This window comes from Pipistrellus kuhlii, unplaced genomic scaffold (genome assembly GCF_014108245.1).
Source record: "Pipistrellus kuhlii isolate mPipKuh1 unplaced genomic scaffold, mPipKuh1.p scaffold_m20_p_9, whole genome shotgun sequence".
Taxonomy (NCBI): domain Eukaryota; kingdom Metazoa; phylum Chordata; class Mammalia; order Chiroptera; family Vespertilionidae; genus Pipistrellus; species Pipistrellus kuhlii.
Window position 1 is genome coordinate 5,800,479 of NW_023425595.1, and position 25,366 is coordinate 5,825,844.

The 25,366-nt window shown below is 35.5% G+C and overlaps 1 protein-coding gene across 2 annotated transcripts in view; it reads right to left on the reverse strand.

The window, feature by feature from the left end:
- LRRC4C (leucine rich repeat containing 4C) overlaps positions 1–25,366 on the reverse strand; it is a 707,813-nt gene that overhangs the window by 510,278 nt on the left and 172,169 nt on the right. The gene's annotated exons all lie outside the window — the stretch shown is intronic.

Sequence of the window (25,366 nt, forward strand, 5' to 3'; positions counted from 1 at the left end):
ATATCTAAAAGCCTCATTTCATGTTCAGAGATTACATAACAAAGCTTATCTGTCAGTGGAAATACTTCTAGAGAAGAAAAGATAACCATATGTAGATATTACTGCTGAGAAAGAAGCAAAGTAGATGAATTACAACCTAACCTCTACTAACTGACATGCATCCACCTGGCTGGTCACATTAATCAAAGCTCCCACAGTTACTGTATATTATATAATAGTGGCCCAGTACACCAATTTGTGCACATTGAAAGGAAATTAATTAGAAGAAATATTTTAATATCGCTATTCACCCTTTCTCTATAATAGAAGTGTCAACCAAATTCATGATCGACAATGACAGATTGAAGCACACACATGCGATTGACACCAGCAAGAGCATTATATATATCTCACATGCATGAGTCAACTTAGCCTTTTATATATAGAATAAACTTGCTTAATTAGACCTGCTTTCTGATTTAACTAAACTTTTTCCAGCCCAGTGAAGCTCTCTTTCAGGTAATTGTCAGTAACACAGCAGTAAATATCAACATGAAGTAGATTATTATTGAAGATCATGCAGGGAGAACAAAGGGTAAAATATTTAACTATAGAAGTGTTTGACTATATTCTTGCAGTGATAAAACCTGAAGTCATTTTCAAGGTCCACCATTTCTTACTTCTTTTCAGTCAGATCAAGTTTCTCAGCTTTCTAAATCTCAGTTTTCCAGCTAATGAAAAGAAAACAGGATTCCACTGAGTCTCCTATCTACCTACTCCAGGATTTCTGTGGGGATCAAATGAGATGATGCATAGGAAAATGCTTCACAGACATTGGTTACAATGTAAAGTGTTTTCACCTGGCTATAAAGCAAGTCCTGTTCCTAGACTGAAGAAACTCCAAGGAGGCTTGTTGCTAGGGATAGGAAGTTGGATGTTGCTATGTGATCTCATTACCTGGAGCTCCCAGCAACCATTTCTGGGCTGGGCTGTGGGACATATTTTGCACTATGGTGTCTCAGCAGCCTCAGCTGCAATTTGGTGGGGTGTTTCTCCTGGGTGGTGGTAGGGCTTGTGTACTACTTAGGGGAAGCCAAGTTTTGCTTTGTGGGTGCCAGGTCCACAGTGCCATTTCTCTGTAAATTGCCAGTGCACATCATAGCAGCTCCTGACCCCTGGTGGTCAGTGCATATCATAGCAATTGGTTGGACAGTCGGACACAGCATATTAGCCTTTTAGATAGATGATGATAGATAGATAGATAGATAGATAGATAGATAGATAGATAGATAGATAAATAGATACCAGCCTCCCTTGCATTAGGAATGGCCACAGGATTTGGTTTTCTTCAATGCAATGCAAAATAGAATGATGCTTGACCCACGTAAACCTTCATGACATGACTCTCCATGTCTCTCTTTAGGAAACTAGCTAAAAGTATATGAAACCACATCCCTAGAAGTTCTCAGCATAAATATCTATGATGTACTATTTCTTGAGAGTTAAACTTCTGTCTTGTTGAGCCATGAAATTTTGCCACTATTTTTTACAACAGTTAGGATGATTCTAATTTAGATTCCTTTTGATTAGTATAGGAAAAAAAATGGTACTTCCTAACATAGACTGTGTTTATCTTACAATTGACTTGATATGGTATTTTTTCAATAAGTTTTATTAGGGTTGTAGGTAACTTCTAGCAGTTTTTTTCCAACCTGAAAATTACTGCTTGATGGATACTCTCAGTAAATTCCCTATGCAAATCCTAAATGTGAAAATGAAAAAGAGGAAAGATAAGTGTATTTATTGTTAGAATAAAGAGATGGGGTGTGTCGAGAGGAGAATGGATGGAATCAGTAAAATTCTGACTCCTCCGCATATATGTAGGGTGAAATCTACATAATACTGAAAAATTAGACAAACTAGACCAACTATTGATTTTAAATGGTAGATTTTTCTTTTATGGAAGAAAGAGAGCTTGAATTGAGTCCTTGGTGTTATAATGATAATTTTAAAATATGCAATATTTATAGTATATTCTAATACAATACTCTTAGTGAAATAGGACCAATTTTAAGAAACTCATATAAACAGAGCATATGGTCATACATGCAAATGTTATATTTATACTCTATGTATTCATGTGTATGACATTTGTGTGTGTGTGTGCTCTGGATGTACATATTATTCACATATAAAGAAAGAAAAGACAAAGGGTAAAAAACTTGTATTCAAGGAGTTTACTAGTGTAATCTGTTACAGGTAACAGTTATGTTCATATTTTATAGTCAGGATGGCATGGTTCATTGGTTGAGCATCCACCTGTGAACCAAGAGATTATGATCCAATTCCCAGTCAGAGCACATGTCCGGATTATGGGCTCCATCTCCTGGAGAGGCAGTGCGGGAGGCATTCAATCAATGATCCTCTATCTCTCTCTCAAATCAATAAAAAAGTATTTTAAAAATATTTTATAATGGGGCAGAAAAAGTATAGGCAAAACAGAGTTACAAACATGATATTATGAAAACACTAGTGAAAAGAAGTGACTCATTTTGTTATATGGAAGAAGTAGAGGAACAATGTCAACAAAATCAGCTCCCCTAAATTATGTGCCTGTGTACTGAACTTGGAAGCATAAAGTTTTAATATATACTATAAACATTGAGGCTGGACAGGTAGTGATGGTCATGGTGTTGTATGTGTATGTGTTGTTGGAAAGGGGAGCGTTTGTTTCCAGGCTGAAGAATATAGAGCTATGCAAATATATCAGTGACTTCTAGCCTATCCTCTTAGTTATCCTTTTGTAATGGAATGATGACAGATTAGGCAATTCAAGGTCTTTGGGTAAAACTATAGTCTCTGATAAAGAGGGCATTGAGTTAGTTTTCCCTCTAGCTGGACATTTAGGAGTAGATCATCTTCAGATTGAATCTTTGCCAACCAGGGTGCAATAGGAAAGTTACTAAAGAATATTCTCAGCATTATTTCCTTTAAGAGATTCACCAAAAGCAAGGAACAAAATGAGACAATCACTATTCAAGAGAGTGCCAAACTCATTCAGAAATCAAAGCAGACTGTTGGAGTTCGCAGGTTTTATAATATGCACAGTTACTATCTTCTTTGTAGCTTAATATGGGGTTGCATACCCTTACAATTAAAGATAATTGCATAGTGTAAGATAGGCATTGTTATCATCAAAACACAGAATGAAGCTTAGTGACTACAAGACAAAGAATCCATCAGATGAACACCTTAAAACTTTGTAGACTTTAAAATACAATTCCTCATCTCTGCACTGTTTACTTTCTATACTAAGTCCCCTTCTTTCTTTATTCCAATCATTCAATAATTAGGCTGATTATAAACTGAGCATAGATTTTCCATAAAAAAATTTAAGCTCCTAAGGATATCTATGTTGCTTCTCTAAATAATTTAGAAGTTGAATTTGTTTTAAAATAAGTATTCACTGCCTTATCGTTTTGTTGTTTCTTTGCAAACCTGTCAAAGATGTCTTGTTAAATTTCATCTTGTTAAATAATTATAATATCTTTCACTTGTAATTTTTGGGATAGACAGGAAGCTAGGATTAGATGCTATGAAAATGAAATATAGGTATTGTATTTTGCTTACCTTACCAGGCACAAAGCTTCAAGTTATGGGTACTACATTCCAGTCTAGTTTCACTTTAAATTGACAAATTAAGAGGACAACGCCTATCTTAAGTTTATATCATCCTCTAGGGAAAAAAGGTACAGGCAATTTGCGATGTTACAGATCAAGTGTTCTCTTACTTGAATGAAAAAAATGACTATTCAATGAAATAACAGCTTGGCAAAGAGAAAAATTGTTAAATTGTGTCCGTCACTTGTCATCTTTTACTCACAAGTACTGACCCATTTATTTATTGAAGAATCATCTATGGGTATCTGTCAAGTGAAACACAATAGAGTTAACCAACAACAGGACTCAAATGTGGTAAGTAACACTAGTAAAATCTCCAAGGAAAGTTCACCCCAAAAAATATTAATCGGGAACTAAACTTCTGGTCAATCTTAAAAAAAAAAAAAAAAAAAAAAAAAAAAAAAAAAAAAAAAAAAGCACCAATTTCCAAATGAATAAGGTCATCTTGTTTTCCTATTCAACTAGTTGGTCAGTGGTAACACTCCAACTTATTAAAATAAGTTTGTGGAAATGCATTTAAATTAGACATCTTTTTAGGTTTAATTTATTCACTTTCTAAATAATATGCAAATATGTGTAAACCTAGATTTTAAAATAAGATTTACAGGCTGTAAACTGCAATCTGATAATTTACATGTTAATTGGATCATTCAATTCAACAAACATTTATTGAACTTTTAGCAAAGTACTATGGTGGGTATTGTGGAAGCATTAACCGTGCCATTTAGGGAACATACAACTAGATGTTGAGATAGGCAAAATAAAGTATAATTTTTCTTCTGACATTATAACCAAATTAGCACTTAATGCAAAATGAGATAGCATCTGGAATAACTAACACTTTGTATGTGTCTTGTTCTTTATAGAACAGTACTTGAATGCAGATATTCCTGTAAGATCACAATTAAAGTTTAAGGGTAGGAATTGTAAATACTTGTTTTCTTTACTGCTTAAATGAGCATTTTTTCTACTGTGGGTCAAATCAGCATTATTTAATTTTAAATCAATTATTATTTTATTTATTTATCATAAAATTCTACTTGTTTTATATTTTAGCTTATAGTTTTAATTGAGTTGAGGAATTGTAGCTTGTTTTCACTAAAATATCCTTAGAACAGACTTCAAACAATATTTGAGGTCAACAAAGAATATTTGAAATCAACTAATTCATTTTCATATAATAATCATAAAGAATACAATTAAAAGGATGAAAAGTAATGAAAAAGGGAAGGCTATGAAAAAAACAAAAAGCTAAGAAACAAAAACATAGCAACCAAGCAGTTAACACAATGGTCATTTTCTATTGATGACTTAATTCATATATTTAGGGTGGTGTGTCCACAGAAATTTCACATATAGCCCTGTGTCTTTTCTATTAATGAAGTGTATAGGCCAGTCCCATGTATCCTATTTAATGAGCTACTATCTTTTCTTGACTAATTATGTTATACAAGTGCAGCAGAGTGAGGAGAATGCTGGGAACTGACACTTTTTGACGTGTCTTTGAGAAGCATTCTTTTCAGCCTTTTTACATATGATAGTTTATTAAGTTCTCAAAAACATGTGCCATGACACATATAATTACCATACTATTTGTTCAGACAATTGAAACTCAAAAAGGTTAATGATTTGCCTGCATTCACAAAGATACTGAAGGACAATGCTTGAATGGCAGTCAAGTTTTTAGAATCTCAGAGAAAATTCTCTTTGCAGTCTTCCTGGCTGCCTTGATGAGATCAGGATATTTAATAGACAACTGTGAATTTCTTATTTTAAGAAACCATGGTGAATTTTCTTCATTTTTTCCCTTTTCTTTATAATTATAGTTTAAAATTAAAGCATCAAGTTATTTTTTAGCCACACACATTAAGGGTCAGAATAAGACCTGGTAAAAAGATATTGTTGATATACCATCAGATAGGACTATGGATGAAATTCTACTGAGGATAAAATTTTTACACATAGGTTTGGAAAACATCTTTCATTGATCAATAAGAATTTGTCTTCCTTATGTATGGTCTATTGCTCTTTGTGTTCCAGGAGATTTAAAAACAAACAAACAAAACAAAAATCATGATTCAATCCAGCAAATAACACTGAGTGGTCAGATTATTATGATCTCTGAACACATGATAATCTGGCCACTTATTTTATATCCTATATAATAAAAGTCTAATATGCAAATTGTCCCCTCCCCCAGGAGTTTGACCAGCAAGCAGGCAGGCTGGTCAACCACCCACGTCCCCTCCTCCTGGCTAGGCTGAATGGATCCTACCCATGCACGAATTCATGCACCGGGCCTCTAATACATATACACATACACACTGAGTGGTCAGATTATTATGCATTCAGAGATCATAATAATCTGGTCACGCAGTGTATATTGAACATCTCCCTTATTCAATATTTTACCCAAGAGAATGGGAAGCACCTTAGGAAGCAGGAAGAACTTCAACAGATTATCTAAATGAAAAAGATCAATATATATTATTTAAAAAATACATAATCTGGTTATGAGAATACAACCAAAACATAATTCAAAGGAAATGACAATACTATTTAATGTGAGGTGTAAAAGAGCAAAGCAATTTTGAGGAAAGAGTAAATCTAGTCTTTGATAAGCAATATTAATTTATATTCAGAAAGAATTTATTATATTTAATGACACAAATATATTTTACTCTCTAGTAATGACATGATAAGGTGACTGTAACTCTTTTAAATCAACTTTAATTTAAATATGGAAAAAACTGGTTAAGGTTCACATTCATGGATTTACATGTGTAGTTTTAAAAAGTGATACGAAATCTGTATATTATTTCAAAGTTAAATCAACTTAAATAATCATAGACAAAATATAATTAATCCATATCTTAGAGGAAAGTTAAATACAATGGAATGTTTTCCAATATTTTCTTAAATGTATCATTATTTATTTCATTGACTTAAAAGAGTGAAACTTTTTATCTACCTAATTATAGAGTTATTGCCTCATCATGATACTTAGGAAAGAGTGAATTTAGGAAAAAATGAGGGGAACTTTTCCCCCCACCTTACTGCTAAATAATTGACAGAACTCAAAGCTTGAGGAAAAACAATCAATATATATTTAATGTTTGAACTATTAAACTTTCTGTAACTCTTGAGTCCTACATTTGTCATTATACAGATCATTATTATTAATATTAGTGGTGTATTCCAGTTAAGCCTAGGATCTCAAAGAAAACCTCAAAGTCACCAGACTGCCTGATACCCCTATTGACAACCTCCTGAAATTTATCAGCATAATTATCCACAATAGTTAACTCATCACAATGAACCAATTAAATAACTAAGAATGCAATACTCCTTTTTCTCTTGTGATTCACTTTCATTATAAATACTACTGAGTTTAACTTTTTCCTCAGAACACTTTTTGGTTTGGCCTATGTGTGCTATTATTGTACATTAAAAACCCAAAAGACTCCATCAATCTGCAAACTCTAAGACCCATGAATAAATATTTGCTATTACTTCTAGCCAAACCCTCCAAACTTTTTTTTTAGTTTGTTCCACAGCACATGCTTTAAGATACTTTCCAGGAAAAGTCAATGACTTTATTCAAATAACACTTGTCCAATTTGCTCAAACAAACTAGAATATTTGCACCCCTCTTTTTTGGGATATAAAGATGTGGATAGCAACAGCAGACAGGTAAAACTACCATTAAAACAAAACAAAACAAAACAAAACATGATTATGTCAAAGGAACTATTCTCTTGGACTAATTAAGCTAGTGTTCTTTTTCTCTTGCTAAGTAACTACATTAACATTTTAGTTACACATATTTTAATCTGTATTTAAATAATGATTTTTCCCTTGTTGAATAATCATCACCACTCCTTTTTTTTTCTTTTGAAATATCACAGTTTCTCTCCATCAAGTATTAAACATTAACAAGAAGCTTAGAATTAATGAACTATGTTGGTTATATTCTAAAGTGTAAATTGTGTGGGTGGACAAATTTGAGAATGTATGACTAGTATTATACACTCCATCTCCAATTCTAAAATATAACAAATTGTAATTTATAATATTGAAATTTACTCTTTAATTTTTAAATCCATTTAACCTCCATCCATCTATGCAACTGATATTTGTCACCATTAAAAATATATTTACATTGCCCTGGTCAGTGTGGTGCAGTTGGTTGAGCATCACCCATGCACCAAAGTGTCACAGGTTAGATTCTCTGTTAGGGCAAACACCTAGGTTGTGGGTTTGATCATCTGTCAGGGCACACACATATGGGAGGACACTGATCAATGTTTGTAAAATCTCTCTCTCTCTCTCCCCCCCCCTTTCAAATCAATACAAATTTTTAAACATACACACACACACACACACACACACACACACACACACACACACATTCATTCACATCAACTTTTTCTATTTCTCTATATAAAAGCCTAAGAGACCTTTAGGACCAAACAACCAGAATGACTGGCAGACTAATCACTATGATGCACACTCACCATCAGTGGGAAGATGCTTAATGTAGGAGCTGTCCCCTGGTTGTCAGTGTGTTTCCACAGCCAACCTCCAATGGCCAGCCAACCTCCCCTGTCCCTCCCCCTGGCCAGCAAACTTCCCACTATCCCTATCTTCACACCTCCCCACATCCAGCAGATCCTGATTAGCAGCTGGAAGGTCTTGTCTGTCAGCCAGCAGTTGGCAGGCCCTAGTGGGCCCAGCCTCAATTGTGACTGGGCAAGATGGCCCCCGAAGGCCCTGATCATCAGCCAGGCCTATGGACCCCACCTATGCGTGAATTTTGTGCACCAGGCCTCTCATGTTCAAATAAAATTATATTTTCTTGTGCTAGAAAAATAAACAATAAGAATTGATAAGTGTAATGGTTCAAACACACACACACACACACACACACACACACAAATAAACAAAACAGAGTATGCCTTTATCAGATTCAATAGGAGGTAAACTTCTCATTTGTAAATTCTAAAATTTTGGAATGACAGATCTAATCCTGTCATCAGTTTTGTGTTTGTTTTCTTATTTCTATAATATGGCTGGGGGGAAAATCACAGGTATACAATAGTTGTGACTGATATACACTACTCCTGAGAAGCTTCCTGGGTAGTTCTAGAAGAAAGTTAAGAAAAAAAATTCTACATTGCTCCTCATCATGTGAATGTTCATCTTTTCAAAAGTGGCTGGAACTCCTGCTTATGCATAAACCTAGCTGAGAATAGATGCAAAACACCACTTTTCTCATAAGAGAAATGCTATAAATGGCCTCTATTGTAAGACTTCCACTTGTAAAAGAACTTTGGTGTACTTAAATTATGAATTATGTGCCATTTGGTAATATTATTATAATAGACCTCATGGAGTAATTAAATTGTTGTTTTTTGTTTTGTTTTTTTTAATCACCATTCAGATTTCAATCTCAAACCAATGCTGCCAATTGATAACTGTGAATTTAATGTTTTTGAGGCTCACAGTTTTCAACTTAGAAAAAGGAATAACAAAAACTATGCAATTTCTATGATAATTAAGCAAAATAATGATAACCATCACACTCCATAATTCAAGAGCCACCACTGATATAACATATAGGATAAGTAGTGCCCCTTGGCATGGGAAATACAATAGAGTTGTGTAACACGTGTAAAACCCTTGCCTTATAGTTACACACAGAGGAGGTGCTCACTATTTGCATTATTTCAATACCATTGCAATAACAGAAAGTATGGGTGTGGCATTTTTTGCATATCAAAACTTTGTTTATTGAGCACAGCAAGAATGTCTTATGCCTAGTTTGAATTCCACATACCTAGGAAAATACCATCTTATAGAAATCACTCAATATCAATATGTTGAGTACATAAAGATCACATTAATCTTGTATGATTTGTAGACCAGGAGCCCTTTGAAAAGCTTTATCCTTCAGTAAGAATACCCAATGAGCTCATGCATAAGAGCAAATAATATCTGGGACACAGTTCTTTTGTTCTCTAAAGTGAAATACACTTTTGTAAAGTTTTATTGTAAGGATGTGTGTGTGTGTGTGTTAGTGGTATACATATATTATTCTCAAAGTAATGCTACTGTGCATGTGGGGTGTGTGTGTGTGTGTGTGTGTGTGTGTGTGTGTGTTGAATTTAAAATGAGAGTGAGATTTTGCCAAATAAATATATAATGCTGACATAAGGCAAAACAGATTTAAAGAATTGTCAGTAAGCATTCAAAAGAAGAAGTTAACAACGTGACCTATGTTTTCTATTTTGGGGAAATTTTGCACCAATTATATTTTCTATAACCTTCTATATCAGCCTTGCCGATTCCCTCATTTGCTGGCATGTTATGCTTCCTTTAAGTAGCCATCTCTGAAGGTGGCATTCTTCCCTAATGATCCATTTGTGCACAAATTTTGACTCTTAAATTTACAACTGCTGTTTCTGTTAACTTTTTAAAATATGGAGATGATATTGGTTTTAACAGATTTGTCACTACCACTGTAAGAAATTCTTTGAGTATGATGAAGAAATTGAGTTTAAGAGAAAGCAAATAACTTCTTCAAATGTCACACACTAGCAGAGGTGGCTGGGATGACTACCCAGGTCTGTTCCTCATCCAGGTTTGCTCCCTGCCATAATGATGATTAAACCCAAGGGGGCGGGGGGGGGGGGGGAATTGTTTGTCTTCAGCAGTGACATTCCTCCTGGACAGCTAAATGTCTTTTATTAGACTAGTGCAATTATCATATATCAACAATATCCAAGTGGCACTACAGAATACTGAGAAATGTATTGCCTTTCATCATGACTGGAGATCCACTACAGTTGATATCCAAAATAAAAATTGTAACTGGCTCCATTTGCTTTAAGGTCTATTGGTAAGTTGTAGTGTTCCCACCCTTCCTCACAGTTTAGCATTCTTGAAATTAGAAAGAAGTAACCTGTCCCCATGTGTTCACTCTGTCCATGTGTACTGAGTTGCAGTCACAGGAAGGCACAGTCAGTAGGGACCAAAGAACTCAAGACCAAGACCATTGGTTCCAGCTCTAATAGGCTCAGGCATCTTACAGAGTTGGGGCCCACCCAAATTTTACCACTCTCTGGTTTTTAATCTTGTATAGGTAAATCTTTATTAAGCCTGCATTTCTTCCTCTATAAAATTAAGACAACAATAACTGTAAGCTCATGGGGTTATTGAATAGATTAATAACTCATAAGATTATGTAAAGAACCTGATCCTTTCTTATACTTCGGGTTCAGGTTAAATGTGAACTCCTGGTCACCTTATTTGAAATGTTCTTGCTGTTCTTTTCATTTCATTACCCTTCTTATCATCTTTATAATATAACCTGTAATTATTTATTTTGCTCACCTGCTCATTAGTTTATTGTCTGTCTCCCCCACAAATCCATAAAATCTATGACATTTGTGTCTGTCTCTATTCTCAAAACCAAGCAAAATTCTGGGATTATACTTTATATAAAACAAATATTAACAAATGAAGAGTGTGTAGTAATAACTCAAGAAATGCTTTAATAATAAGTATTATTATATAGGAAACTACACATTTAGTGTAATGTTATCCTGTTCTTTTTAAAATTAAATTTATTGGAGGTGACATTGCTTAATAGAATCATATAGGTTTCAAGTGTACATTTCTATGATACATGATCTGCATATTGCATTGCCTGTCCACTGCCCAAAGTAAAATCATTTTCAGTTACCTTTTTTAATTATGGCAATTGGTTTATTTCAGACATTTCGGGATTTAATTTTTATATTTTTGGAAAACATAAAAAGCTAGAAAATATATTGGCAAATTAAGAATTGGCAAATTTGATTATGAAAACTAGGCTACATTACTAAAAATTATAATCCTTCTCTTTAGTGCTTAAAACCTAACCATAGAACTCCTACTGATGGCTTGTCAGCCACAGCTTTATGACCTCTAGTGACAGGTAGGTCATGACGTCATGATTCAGATCCATCTATTTTTAGATTGCTATTATTAGAAAAATCTGTCCTTATATTGAACAGAAATTTGTATCCTGGAAGCAAGAATTTAATACCCAATAATACACAAAACATTTCTAATTATCATTCCTTACATTAGCACCTTATTAAAATAAGGACATCTTTTTAGATACTCCTTGATTTTTCTCTTCTCCTGGTTAATTAATTCTGCATCAGTCAAGTTTAATCACACATACATATTTGTATTTGCATTTGTGATACATATTCAGCACATAAGGCCACACACTCAGAATCATACCATAGTAAAGATATTAACTTAAAATACGTTGTTGCCAAAACCAGTTTGGCTCAGTGGATAGAATGATGGCCTGTAGACTGAAAGGTCCCAGGTTCGATTCCAATCAAGGGCATGTACCTTGGTTGTGGACACATCCCCAGTAGGAGGTGTGCAAGAGGCAGCTGATCGATGTTTCTCTCTCATCGATGTTTCTAACTCTCTATCTCTCTCTCTTCCTCTCTGTAAAAACAATAAATTATATTAAAAATATTATGTTGTTATTAATTAATGGGCCCACCAAATACTTTTATATTCCTAAATTAGTGAGATAGCATAATGGTTGCATATTCCTTAATGCATTGGTTTATGGGGCCTCAGCTAGAAATAGCTTTGAGCTAAGCATGATAAATTTTTTATCTTTCTATAATAATGGAATACAAGTATTTCCCCTGTATTGATACAATAAACCACATTTAGGTTTTTCAAGTCCATAAGTGGCTAGTCTTATGTTTATTTCCAATGGGAAGCTCCAAGGATTCCATTCACTCATTTATCTCAGGAATGTCCACGCAGGAGATACCACTTAGATCTTTGAGGTAGGCAGGATCATGTGCCCCTAACCAAAATGTTTATGTCTTAATTTCCAGAACCTGTGAACATATGGAATTGCAAAAGATATTTTGTAGTATGACTACAGTTAAGGACCTTGAATTGAAGCGGTTACCCTATATTATCCAGGTTGGCCCGATGTAATCAAATGAGTCTTACAAGTAGAAGAGAAAGGCAAAAGAATGGGTTAGAGAGACCTGAAGAGTCCATGGGCCAAAGAGTGTGGTTAGTCTGCAGAGCTGAGAATGACCCTCAGCTGACAGGCAGCAAGGAAACAGGAACCTCAGTCTTACAACCGCAAGAAACTGAATTTTGATTAGCGGAGAAATGGACCCTCCCCTAGAGCCTTCAGAAGGGATTGCCACCTTCCTGACAGCTTAATTTTAGCCCAGAGACATCTGTGTCTGAGTTTCTTCCTATCAAATTGTAAAATATCAATTTGATTGTATTAAGCCACTAAATTTGTGTTAATTTGCTATATTGGTAATAGAAAACTAATACAATCTGAATCTCTGTAAATTAGTACCCATGCTAAAGGAACATAATTCAATAGGTTGTAGGTTCCTCAAAAGCCAGAATGTGTTTTTTTAATCCTCTATTCTGTGCTATTCCATACAAACATACTCCCTCTTTCTTATGATACTTCCTAAAGACATATGGCAGGATGTCTCATTGGTAAAACAAATTCAAAGTTGGGAGACACTCATAATTATCAAATACTTTGCAAACTAGTTTTGCACATCTGAGAAATTACATTCTTATTTGAGGAAAGATATGTGTGATTCAACATAAGAATAATAACAACCTGTTCTGCTTCTGTGTTCCTCTCTCTCCTTTCTTCTCTCTCATATTTTCTCCCTACAGTCCATGCCATACCATACAAGTATTCATATTTTGGAGGAGAGATAAGTACCATTTTACTGAAAACTTACCACAGTGCTTAGTGAGAATATATTTGTCCCCCAGAGAATGGCTGACTATTCTCCTCACCTAAGTTATTTCTTCAACTACAGCTATTATCTTCGTAGAGCTGTGCGATCAATGTTTACAACCAATTTGAAGAATGAGAAATTGAGGAAGAATAAAGTTGCTGTTGGTTAACAAAAATCCTGAACTTGGTGAGTTTTTATTGCTATTGCCTTAGGATATTGCTGGCAGCTCATTAATTCTCTTGACAAGATTATTTTAAATGTATTTCTGGTAAAGGATGTGATTCATCATCAGAAGTACACCACAATGCCATACACGCCCCCCCTCCCTCCAGCTTGTTTTCAGTCTGTGCTTATTTAAAATACCACCAGTTTGTCAATAATGTTATACTCTTCTCTGGGAACTTCGCCATCACTCATAACTTTTAGGGCATATATTTCCATTGAGAGAAAATATACAACAGAAAAAGCTATATAAATTTTACAATGCAATGCAAAGGCACTGATATCTCAGAGATTGTATTTGATGGAATGGGTAAAGTGAACTCTACCACATTGCAATGTCATGTATCTTTCTATCAGTATTCAGAAAACATTCTTACTTCCATGCTATTAAGTAAATGTTTATTGAGTACTTATGTATTAATCAGCATTGAGCCACTGATATAGCAATCAAGAAGAGACAAATAGCTGAAACCAGTTTGGCTCAGTGGATAAAGCATCGGTCTGGGGACTGAAGGGTCCCAAGTTTGATTTCGGTCAAGGGCATGCACATTAGTTGCAGGCACATCCCTGGTGGGGGTTGTGCAAGAGGCACCTGGTCAATGTTTCTCTCTCATTGATGTTTCTAGCTCTCTATCCCTCTCTCTTCCTTTCTGTGAAAAAATCAATAAAATATATTAAAAGAAGAAGAAGAAGAAGAAGAAGAAGAAGAAGAAGAAGAAGAAGAAGAAGAAGAAGAAGAAGAAGAAGAAGAAGAAGGAGAAGAAGGAGAAGAAGAAGAAGAAGAAGAGATAAATGGCAGTGCCCTCATGGGGACTAGAGTCGGGCATTCAGGAATAAAGTATTTGTGAGTAAAAGAATGTGGGAGTCATTAGTAGTCTTCACTCAATATTCTAGCTTTTTCTATCAGCCACATAGTAGGATTACACTTTCCTACCCATCTGAAGTTTGATGTGGATAAGTATGTGTATGCACACTTATGTACACATACTTTATCCAATACAACATGGGATGGAAAGTTACATGTCACTATTTGGGTAAAGGATTTAGTAGTCATTGTACAATTTTCATGTTACTGGTTATCTTTATCACCACTAGCAACCATGACACACAAAGATGAAACTCCTCTCAGCCTGCAGACTTAAGTAAGAATGAGATAGTACAGAGCTGACCTACAATGCATGCATAATGCAAGTAAAAAATACCCCTTTCTTATTTTAAGCCACTGATAGGTTTTATTTATTTTTATATTTATTTTGTTTAAATTTCTTTATTGATTAAGGTGTTAAATATGTGTCCTTATTCCCCCGTTAATCCCCACCCGCATCCACTGATAACTTTTAATTGATTTTTACTAAACTGGTAAATTTCTACTAAAAAAGAAATTGATACCTATAAAAAGAATAATGTATCATGACTTAAAACAAGTGACCTTGGCTTAATGGACACAAAGAAAGAGGAAATTATGATAGGAAACAAAGGTGATGGCAACCTGTCTTACATAATTGAAGAGCATTTGGTGGAGATTTCACCCCTTACAAGTTGGCAATCATTCCACAAAGCTAATAAACATGTATCTTTAGAGAAAATTAGAATGTAGAATGTTAATTCTCTTTGTTGTCTGTTTAGCAATGGACTAGGAAAAAAATGAAATGAGTTCAGAAAATAATTAGTTAGCTTATAACTGGTAATTGAAAAGAATAAAGACAGTCTACAAATTCAGAGACTTGCAGCATAAAATAATAAAACAAGAAGATCTTCAGGGGCAAAGTTCATTAAAAACTTGGGCTACAGTAAAGAGCCATGCAAAAGTATGACCATTAAAACAACAACAACAGTAACAAATCCATGATCATCACACTGTTAAAAGCCCTGAAAAATAGTATCTCAGAGTAGGAGTCAGCTACCTAGCCATTCATTCCAATTAAACACATTGGCCATAAAGTAAGACACAAAGGGTGTAGTTATGCCACTGACATGTAATAGACCCCAAATGCCCATTTTTCATCTAAGATAAAGTCATAATCTGAATAGGAAACCAAAGAAATATTGAAAAAGCAAAGGAATCTACCTTAAAAAGTGCCACTACTTTGACTAACATAGTCAAAGATACAGAGTCACATAAATAAGGAGCCAGCTACATTTTTTGATAAAAGACTCTAAAAGCTTTAGTTTTTTAGTATTTTTTTTTTAAATAAAATGACCCATGTGCTATAACAGCCGCTCATCCTCCTAGGAGAGCATAATCTGCAAGGATGTGTCTAAGGAGGAAGATGTAAAAAAAAACATTTTCCAAAAGGATAAGCAGAGAGAATATGTATAGGGAATCCATAAACAGAGAAACCACTTCACAGAGCAGAATTATACCAAACCAAAGAACATACTCAATCATCAGGAAGTATTAATTCACATCAATGTTTGATCATTACCTTTAAACTGTGAGAGGGGTAAATAATTTGCTGTTTGATTTGTAGGTCTCTGGGTCAAGAAGGGCCATAGCCAAGCTGATGAAGAGACTACAGGGCCTCTTTTAGGGTCAGAAACACTGAACTTACACAGCACCAGTTGTCATTTCTGTCTGGTTTCTTCTAGGTAGCGAATAACTGTGTTCTGCGTATAAATGAGAGTCTGTATTACTCAGGCTTCTTCAGGGAAGAATGAACAATATAGTATGTATGTGCATGTGTCTAAGTGTGTATGTGTGTGTGTATGTGTGTATATGTGTGTTTACATTCCTGTTGAACCACATAAATGTTATCCCTTTTTATATAAACTTTTGTCTGCCTGAACATTGAACTGCTAGTTAGAAACTGGACTAATGCATGTGGATATCACCTTGTGGACATCATCTTTTATCTATTTAAAAAAGATATCTTTTAAATGACTTCGCTCTGTTATATTTTTATCTATCTATCTATCTATTCATCAATATCCATTTTAAGGATCATGCTAGATATTTAAGAAGAGTTGCAGTTCATACAAAGACAGTCTGTAGGCAGAATTCCTTCCTCCTCAGAGGAGGCCATTCTGTGTTTCATTAAGGCCTGTCAATTGATTGGATGTCAACCACCCACCACATTATGGAGGGTGACTGCTTTATTCAAAGTCCACTGATTTAAATATTAATCTCATCCTAAAATCACCTTCACAGAAACATCCAGAATAATTTTTGAGCAAGCATTTAGGTATAATGGCCCAGGTACGTTGATACAAAAAGTTAACCATCACAGAGTTATGAGTATATGATGACAAGAGGGAGGCACTGGCCACAAATATTCAATGTTTTCCTTTGTGGCTCCTGTGCACCATCTTCATATCTCCTTCTCTGACTGCTTCTGTCATGCTCCTTCACTGATCAAGGCCATGGTAAGTACCACCTACCCACCCAGTTCCACTTTCCTGCCCTCAAACCGTATGGAGCTTTGTGACACTCAAGAAATTAGATGATGTGTTTGATTGGTGAATTGTGAGTAAATGTATCACATGTCACTTCTAGCTGGAGCTTCAACAAGTCAGGACAGGATTTAGCAAACTCTCTCTTTGTTACTTTACCTTGGTAATCGTTAATGGTCCAGGGAGCATCTGCTTCCTCACCATGGATGCTGGGAATAGGACAGTGAAGAACAGAATCCCTAGTTAAGTAGCAATTGCTACATGGTATGCAGGAGAAGGAACCCTTGCTATCCTAAGCCACAGAAATGGCTGGGATATTTGTTCCACAGCATAATCTATTCCATTTTCCCAAACATAATGTATGACAAGAGGAAAGTTATCTTAGGAAGAGAAGTCATATGAAATATTTAAAACATAGAGATTGGGCCCTAGCCCATTTGACTCAGCAGACAGAGCATCAGCCTGTGAACTGAAGGGTCCAAGGTTCAATTCTGTTCAAGGGCACATGCCCAGGTTGTGGGCTCAATCCCCAGTGGGGAAATTGCAGGAGATAGCCGATCCATGATTCTCTCTCATCATGGATGTTTCTATCTCTCTCTCCCTCTTCATTCCTCTCTGGAAACACACACACACACACACACACACACACACACACACACACACAGAAATTGGGTTTAGAAAAACTGATATTGAATCCTGAGACTATTCCTTTAAAGCTGTTTGATCACAGTAATAATTACTCAATTAATGTGATCATTAGTTTTATTCATGGATAAACTGGAGACAATTATTCATTTACTAAACTTCTATTCATTTACTAAACTTCATGCATTATTATAGGCACTGGGAAAATAAAAATGCATGCAATATGTTCTGAGAAAAAAAAATTACATCTATTGACAAAATATACAGTATAAAATTAATTCACCGCTATAGATAGTCAATGAATGTTTCTGATTTCCTTTGAGAACTTATTTTAATGTAGAGTGATCCTAATCTTTACTGTTGACAGTGCTGATACCACCTGCTATAATAATAAGTAGTTAAAAAAACACACACTTCAATGCCCGGCTGGTGTTGCTCAGTGGTTGAGCATCGACCATTGCACCAAGAGGTTACTGGTTCAATTCCCACTCAGGGCATATGCCTGTGTTTCAAACTCAGTTCCTGGTGGGATCAGACAGATGGCAGCCCATCAATGTTTCCCTTCTCCTCAATGTTCCTATCTCACCCTCTCTTTTCCTGTCTCTGTAAAAATCAATTTAAAAAATCTATTTTAAAATTTTTATTTTTCCTTGAATCAACATAAATGCCAAGAACCACTTTTGTTAAATTGCCTGTTTGCTTACAAATGCCAAATTCATCACAAGTCTCCAGGGGGAGAGATTACTTCCCAGCAGGCAGTGGGGCTTACTGGGGAGAATGCCTTCTTCCCTATGACCTCTATCGATACATTGTACATGATGTTCTCTTCTCTTCCTCTGTCCTCAGTAAACATGACCCAGATAAACAAAAGGAAAAATACAAATCCTATATAATTGACCTAATATGCAAATTGACCAAATGGCAAAACCACTGGTCACTATGATGCTTACTGACTACCAGGGGGAAGATGCTCAATGCAGGAGCTGCCCCCTGATGATTAGTGCGCTCCCACAGAGGGAGTGCAGTTTAGCCAGAAGCCCTGAGCCAGGCTCACAGCTAGTGAGTGCAGCGGTGGTGATGGTAGTCTCTCCCACATCTGCAGCTGCACTAAGGATGTCTGAAGGCTGGCTAAACAATCAGTTGGACATCCCTTGAGGCCTCTCAGACTGCATGAGGGTGCAGGCTAGGTTGAGATACCCTCCCCCCATCCAGTACATGAATTTTGTGCACTGGGCCTCTAGTAGAAACATAAATGTATAAAATTATTAATTGTTAATTAGTGATAAAGAAAAAGTCAAAATAATATGAGAAGAGCACTGTCAACTGTATAGAATGAATATTTTGTCACTCTAATATTTCGGTGTTGAAACCTAATCCCCAATGTAATGGTGTTTGGAAGTGGAAACTTTGGAAGTCACTTAGGCATCAGTGTCCTTATAAAAGAGAGTGCTGAGAGCTTTCTTACACCTTCCTCCATGTGAGGACACAGTGAAATGAGTGTCTATGGAACAGGAAGCAGGTGCTCACCAGACATCAAATCTTCTGGCCCTTGATCTTGAATTTCCCAGCCTCTCATATGATTTAAAAAAAAAATGCTTATTTTCCAATCCACCCAGTCCTTGATATTTCATCATAGCATCCCAAAGGGACCAAGACTATATATGTGTATGTGTATGTGTATATATATATATATATATATATATATATATATATATAGTCTTGTAAATATTAAAAAATAGCCTTAGTAAATATTAAAAAACAAAAACAGAATCATGCTCCTAGATTGCTGGATAAAAACTTTTCAGATCAGCATCTATTACTCCAATATTTTGTTTGCAGGAACTGATTCTATGAAAATAGTGAAGGATGTCTACAAAATATGTAGCATGCTCATCCTAGCACTGTTTCTAGCTACATAAATTGGATACAAAATACTTTTAATTCTAGAATAGCAATTAAATAAATCAAGATAAAGCCTCAACACAAACACACCCCCCCACACACACACACACAAGAAGTCCTTAAAAATATCGCAGACATTCCTATTAAGCAATAAAAGAAATGTAATAAATGATAGACTGAAAACTGAGATTACATGCACAGAGAAAATATTTGAATAAACATGCTTCAGTAATAATGAAGGTTATGCTTGATAAGGGAGTATCAAGAGTGTTCAGATTTTTTAAATTAAATTAAAATTTATTTTTCCATCACTATTTATCCCCTCTATGCCTTCTTCCACCTCTCCCCATCAACCTCCCCATACTATTGCCCAAATCCATGAGTTAATGCTCTTATTTTCTTTTATACTCAATGTTTATTTGTTCTTTGATATTTCCAAAATAAGTGTGCATTGCTATTATAAAATAAATTTAATAAGCAAATAACCAATTTAAATGAAATTTAGCTTATATCAGCAATATGGCAAGTGTTGACCATTAAAGAATATTATCCAACTTGTAGCCTGTACTAGAGGTAAGAAAATATATATTTGTTGATGGCTGATAGTATTGGTTTTACCAATAAAAATCACAGACTAAATTTTTTAAGTTGCAAAGAAAGATGTCATGATTATACAAAGAAATACTAGTTTCTTCCAAAGGGTAGCAAGAAAGCAAAATATGTATGTCAATTCTGTGCATGGTAAAATAGAGATGAAAGGATTTTAGCCCTTATTTCTTTGGAATTATTGATATTTGTTGAATGGATGACTTTCTAACATGTTATTAAAGCCTCTTTGGGCAGTCAAAAATGAATTAGTAGCAAAGGGCATATTGATTAAAATACAATTTCTATCATTGTAACTGAATAATGCCTTTTTCCTATAAGTGGGAAGTACTCAGAGGCATCCTTTTGACATACTACAGTTCACATCAATGTTCTATGAAGAACTGGATTTCTGTCTAATCACTGGGAGAAGAGGTATGTGTTTTAGATCACTTTGTACTCGTTTTAAAAAAAGAAAATGTCTCTGCCTGGCTGATGTGTTTCAGTGGCTGAGCATCAACTTATGAACCAGAAGGTCATGATTTGATTCCTGGTCAGAGCATATGCCCTGGTTGTTGGCTAGAACTGCTATAAGGGGCATGCAGGGGGAAGCCAATCAATAATTCTCTCTCATACTTGCTGTTTCTATCTCTCTCTCTCTCTTTATCTCTCTCCCTTCCTTTCTGAAATCAGTAAAAATACATATTTTTAAAAAATAAATAAAAATATCTCCAGGGAGGGGAACTTTTTATTATTTATTTATTTATTATTTTTTAAAAGATATTTTATTGATTTTTTTACAGAGAGGGAGAGGGATAGAGAACTAGAAACATTGACCAACTGCCTCCTGCACACCTCCTTCTGGGGATGTGCCTGCAACCAATGTATATGCCCTTGACCGGAATCAAACCTGGGACCCTTCAGTCCACAGACCGACACTCTATTCACTGAGCCAAACCAGTTTCGGCTTTTCATTTATTTTAATGTTGTTGTTTTTTTTTCTAAGAATTTAAGGTAAATAATTTTTCTTTATAAGTAGACTTGAACATGCATGACTTCAAATGTTTAAAAGAAAAATAAAATGTAGTAAAAAATATTTATTTTAAGACCTATAACTCAAGTAGTGAAATTAAGAACTTTCTTTTTGTTTCACTATCTAACTTTTATGTGTTTTGAGGCAACCTTCTAGAGGGCATGCTATGTAATGAGGTATAAAACTTCTTCAGAATCCTGTTCACACACACACAATCACCATTGCCTGAAAATATTGATACTGTGCACTCCATATCATGCACCCCTTTGTTATTTTATGTGTCATATAAAAGAAAGTATGCTAAAGTTTAAACTATTTTGCACTATTATAAGATCAGATTCAATTTTAGAGTTGGAAATTTTTGAGAAAATGTATAATCAGAAATGATGAAATTCACAAATTCATGATACAGAAGTGAGTGCATATAAAAAGGGCATATTTGAAGCAACCTCTATTTAAAACTACATTAAATATCTACCTAATTAAACAATAGCTAATATTTATTGTACATTTACTCTGTGTGGAAATATTTTTCTTAGATTTAAAATTAATTATTATAAAAATGTGTAGGAATTTGAAAAAAAAAATCCTTGTTGTATGGATGCAAATATAGTGTACTAAGATTAAACTACGTAAGAAAATTGACTAAAATTTTAATAGTTCTACGTTAGAATTAACCTAGAACTATTCCTGAATTTCTCAAATGTTCCATAATAGGCTTATAATCCTATCTAATAAAAGAGTAATATGCAAATTGACTATAATTCCAAGACACAAGGTGGTTGCCCCCATGTGGACACAAAATGGCCACCACAAGATGGACTGCAGGGGAGGACAGTTGTGGGCAGTTAGGGGTGACCAGGCCAGCAGAGGAGGGCAGTTAGGGGTGACCAGGCCAGCAGAGGAGGGCAGTTAGGGGTGACCAGGCCAGCAGAGGAGGACAGTTAGGGGTAACCAGGCAACAGAGGAGGGAAGTTTGGGGTGAACCAGGCCTGCAGGGAGGGCAGTTGGGGGTGACCAGGCCTGCAGGGAAGGCAATTCTGGAGGACCAGGTAGCAGGGGAGGGCATTTAGGAGCAATCAAGCTGGCTGGCGAGCAGTTAGGTATTGATCAGGCTGGCAGGGGAGTGGTTAGGGGTGATCAGACTGGCAGGCAGAAGCAGTTAGGGGCAGAGGCAGGCGAGTGGTTGTGAGCCAGCAGTCCTGGATTTGAGAGGGATGTCCAACTGCCTGTTTAGGCCCGATCCCAGGATTAGGCCTAAACAGATGGTCAGACATCCCTCAAGGGGTCCCAGGTTGGAGAAAGTGCAGGCTGGGCTGAGGGGCAACTTCCCCCCACCCCCGTGAATGAATTTCATGCACCGGGCCTCTAGTTTCTTTTATAATTTCAAACAATCGACAATTTTTTTTTGTTTTTTTGTTTTTAAATAATAACTTTACATTTGAAATGTTTTTAAAAAATTGATTCCATCATTTCTTCACATTTTTATTTCAGAGACAAACTGTTTTTTCAAAGGTAATACTAATATAGTCAAAGAAACTTAGAGAATCTTTTTGTACTTAAAGCTATTAATTAAATTCATTAGTAATTAGTCATTAGTAAGCCTTTGTTAAGAATTGTGAGCTACAATAATCAAAACAGTTTGATTCCGACACAAAACGGACACAAAGGTCAATGAAAAAGAATAGTGAGCCCAGAAATAAACCCTGCTTATATGGTCAATTAATCTATGACAAAAGAGGCAATAATATACTGTGGGGAAATGGAAGTCTCTTGAATAAGTGGTGTTGGGAAAACTGGACAGATAAGCCCCCCCAAAAGAAGAAGAAGAAAAGCAGCAGCAGCAGCAGCAGCAGCAGCAGCAGCAAAGAAGAGAAGAAAGAAGAAGAAGAAGAAGAAGAAGAAGAGAAGGAGGAGGAGGAGGAGGAGGAGGAAAGAAGAAGAAGAAGAAGAAAGAAAAGAAGAAGAAGAAGAGAAGAAGAGGAGGAGATGGAGGAGAGGATGTAGGAGGATAGAGGAGAGAGGATGGAATTGTTTCTCAATTTTGTTTCTCGGAGGCATATGCCTTCACTCATGCCGTCTTTCGTTTTTTTGTTTCTCGCTCTCTTCTACTCTAGCTCTCGCGCTCTCTATCTTTCTTTTTTCTTCTCGCTCCTCCCCCCCCCTCCCTCACTCCCCCCCATCACCCCTCCCTCCCCCTCCTCCACTCCCTCCCTCCCCATCCCCCGCCCTCCCTCAGCCCCCCTTTTCCCACATTCTTTTCTCCTCTACAAAAATAAATTCAACATAAAGACTTAACTCTAAGGCCTGAGACCAAAAAACTCCTAGAAAAAAATATATAGTCAGTAAACACTTTGACATTGATCTTAACAATATTTTTGTGGTTCTGCTTCCTTGGGTAAGGTCAACAAAAGCAAAAATGAACAAGTGGAATGTCACCAAACTAAAAAGCATCTATACAGTGTAAGAAACTATCAACAAAACAAGACCACCTACTATTTGTGAGCTGACATTCTCAAATGATATATCTGATTAGGAGTTAATATCCAAATTATATAAAACACCCATACAATCCAACTTGAAAAAATATAAAACCCAAACAGTATGATTTAAAAAATAAACACAGGACCTGAATAAACTTTTTTTTTTTCCAAAGAAGACATGCAGGTGACCAACAGACATGTGAAAAGATGCTCCACATCACTGATCATCAGGTCAACGCAAGTCAAAACCACAATGAGATACTACCTCATACCTGTCAAAATGGCTATTATCAAAAAGTAAACAAACAGAAACCCTTCTAAGAAAGGTAAGAGTTTCATTTGTAGGTAAAATGAAACCCTTTTGCACTGCCGAAGGGAGTGGAGGGATGTGTGAAAAGGGGGAAGGGAAATAATAGATGCAAATCTCCAGCTCTAAAATAAATAAGCCATGGGATGCAGTGTACATCACAGAATATAGCCAATACTACCATAACAACTTTGCAGAGTGACAGATGGTTACTGGACTTACTGTGGTGAACACATCATGAGGTATATAGTGAGGTCTAATCACTATGCTTTACAACTGAAAGTAATATAATACTATATGACAAATGTACATTAATTTAAAAAATTAAAATTTTCTCAGGGGAGGGCTGAGGAAATAAGCATGTTAATGATCTTGACCACTCAGGACTGAGACTCTGATGAAGTAAAGAGGAACATATACAGTTAACAAGAAGAGGAATATGCACATAATTAAGGTAGATTATGACATAGGTGTTAGGAGGAGAATTTGAAATGTGGTTGAGGGATGAATAACAGAGAAAGGAAGTAGTGTGGTCAGTTATCTTAGTAAGTAAAATTTAAGCAGTTCTTTGAAGCAAATTTTTAACACCTATGTGAAGAGTGGGAAGTGAGAGTGTGACAAAAATGAATTCCATTATTGAGCCCCTACCATTTTAGATATTGAGTTTGGTACTAAAAATATACTGAATACAAAAATAAAAATAGTCCATTCTCTTGTGGAATTTCTCATAAATTGGCAAAGGACATTGACAGTTCTGTAGAGATTGTTGAATGGGTAAAAATAGGCTATGTTGGGGGGGGGGGTGGGAATTGAGACTAGGAAGATAAAGAAGGCTTGTTTTATCCTGATTTTAATTGATTGAATTTTTCCAGGATAAAGTTAACATAAGCATCTCTGGTTTTGCCTGTGTGTAAAGAACAGGAAAATCAAGAAATGTAAAGCAGGAATGAATAACTGATTTAATAAAGTTGGTAAAAAATATAAGGTATTAGGATTAAAATCTAATATTTTAATATATAAAAATAGACTACCTATCTAGAGAGATTATATAAAGTCTAAAGAAGAAGAAAAATAGTGCTCACGTCAAATAGCCTCATCTTTCTAGAAAGTAGAAAGTTATTTCATTTGAATCTGAGAAAGTCTGGGGAATATTTACATTAAAGAAGAATAGAGATTTTTGAATAACCATGAAAGGACTGGGACATTTTAAGTGGCTTAATTCCACTCAGGACCAGGCAAGTCACACAGCATGAAAATGTTGAATGTCATTGCTGTCAGCAAACAGGCACTATCCTTGCCTGCATGGAGCATTTGAGCTAGGGAC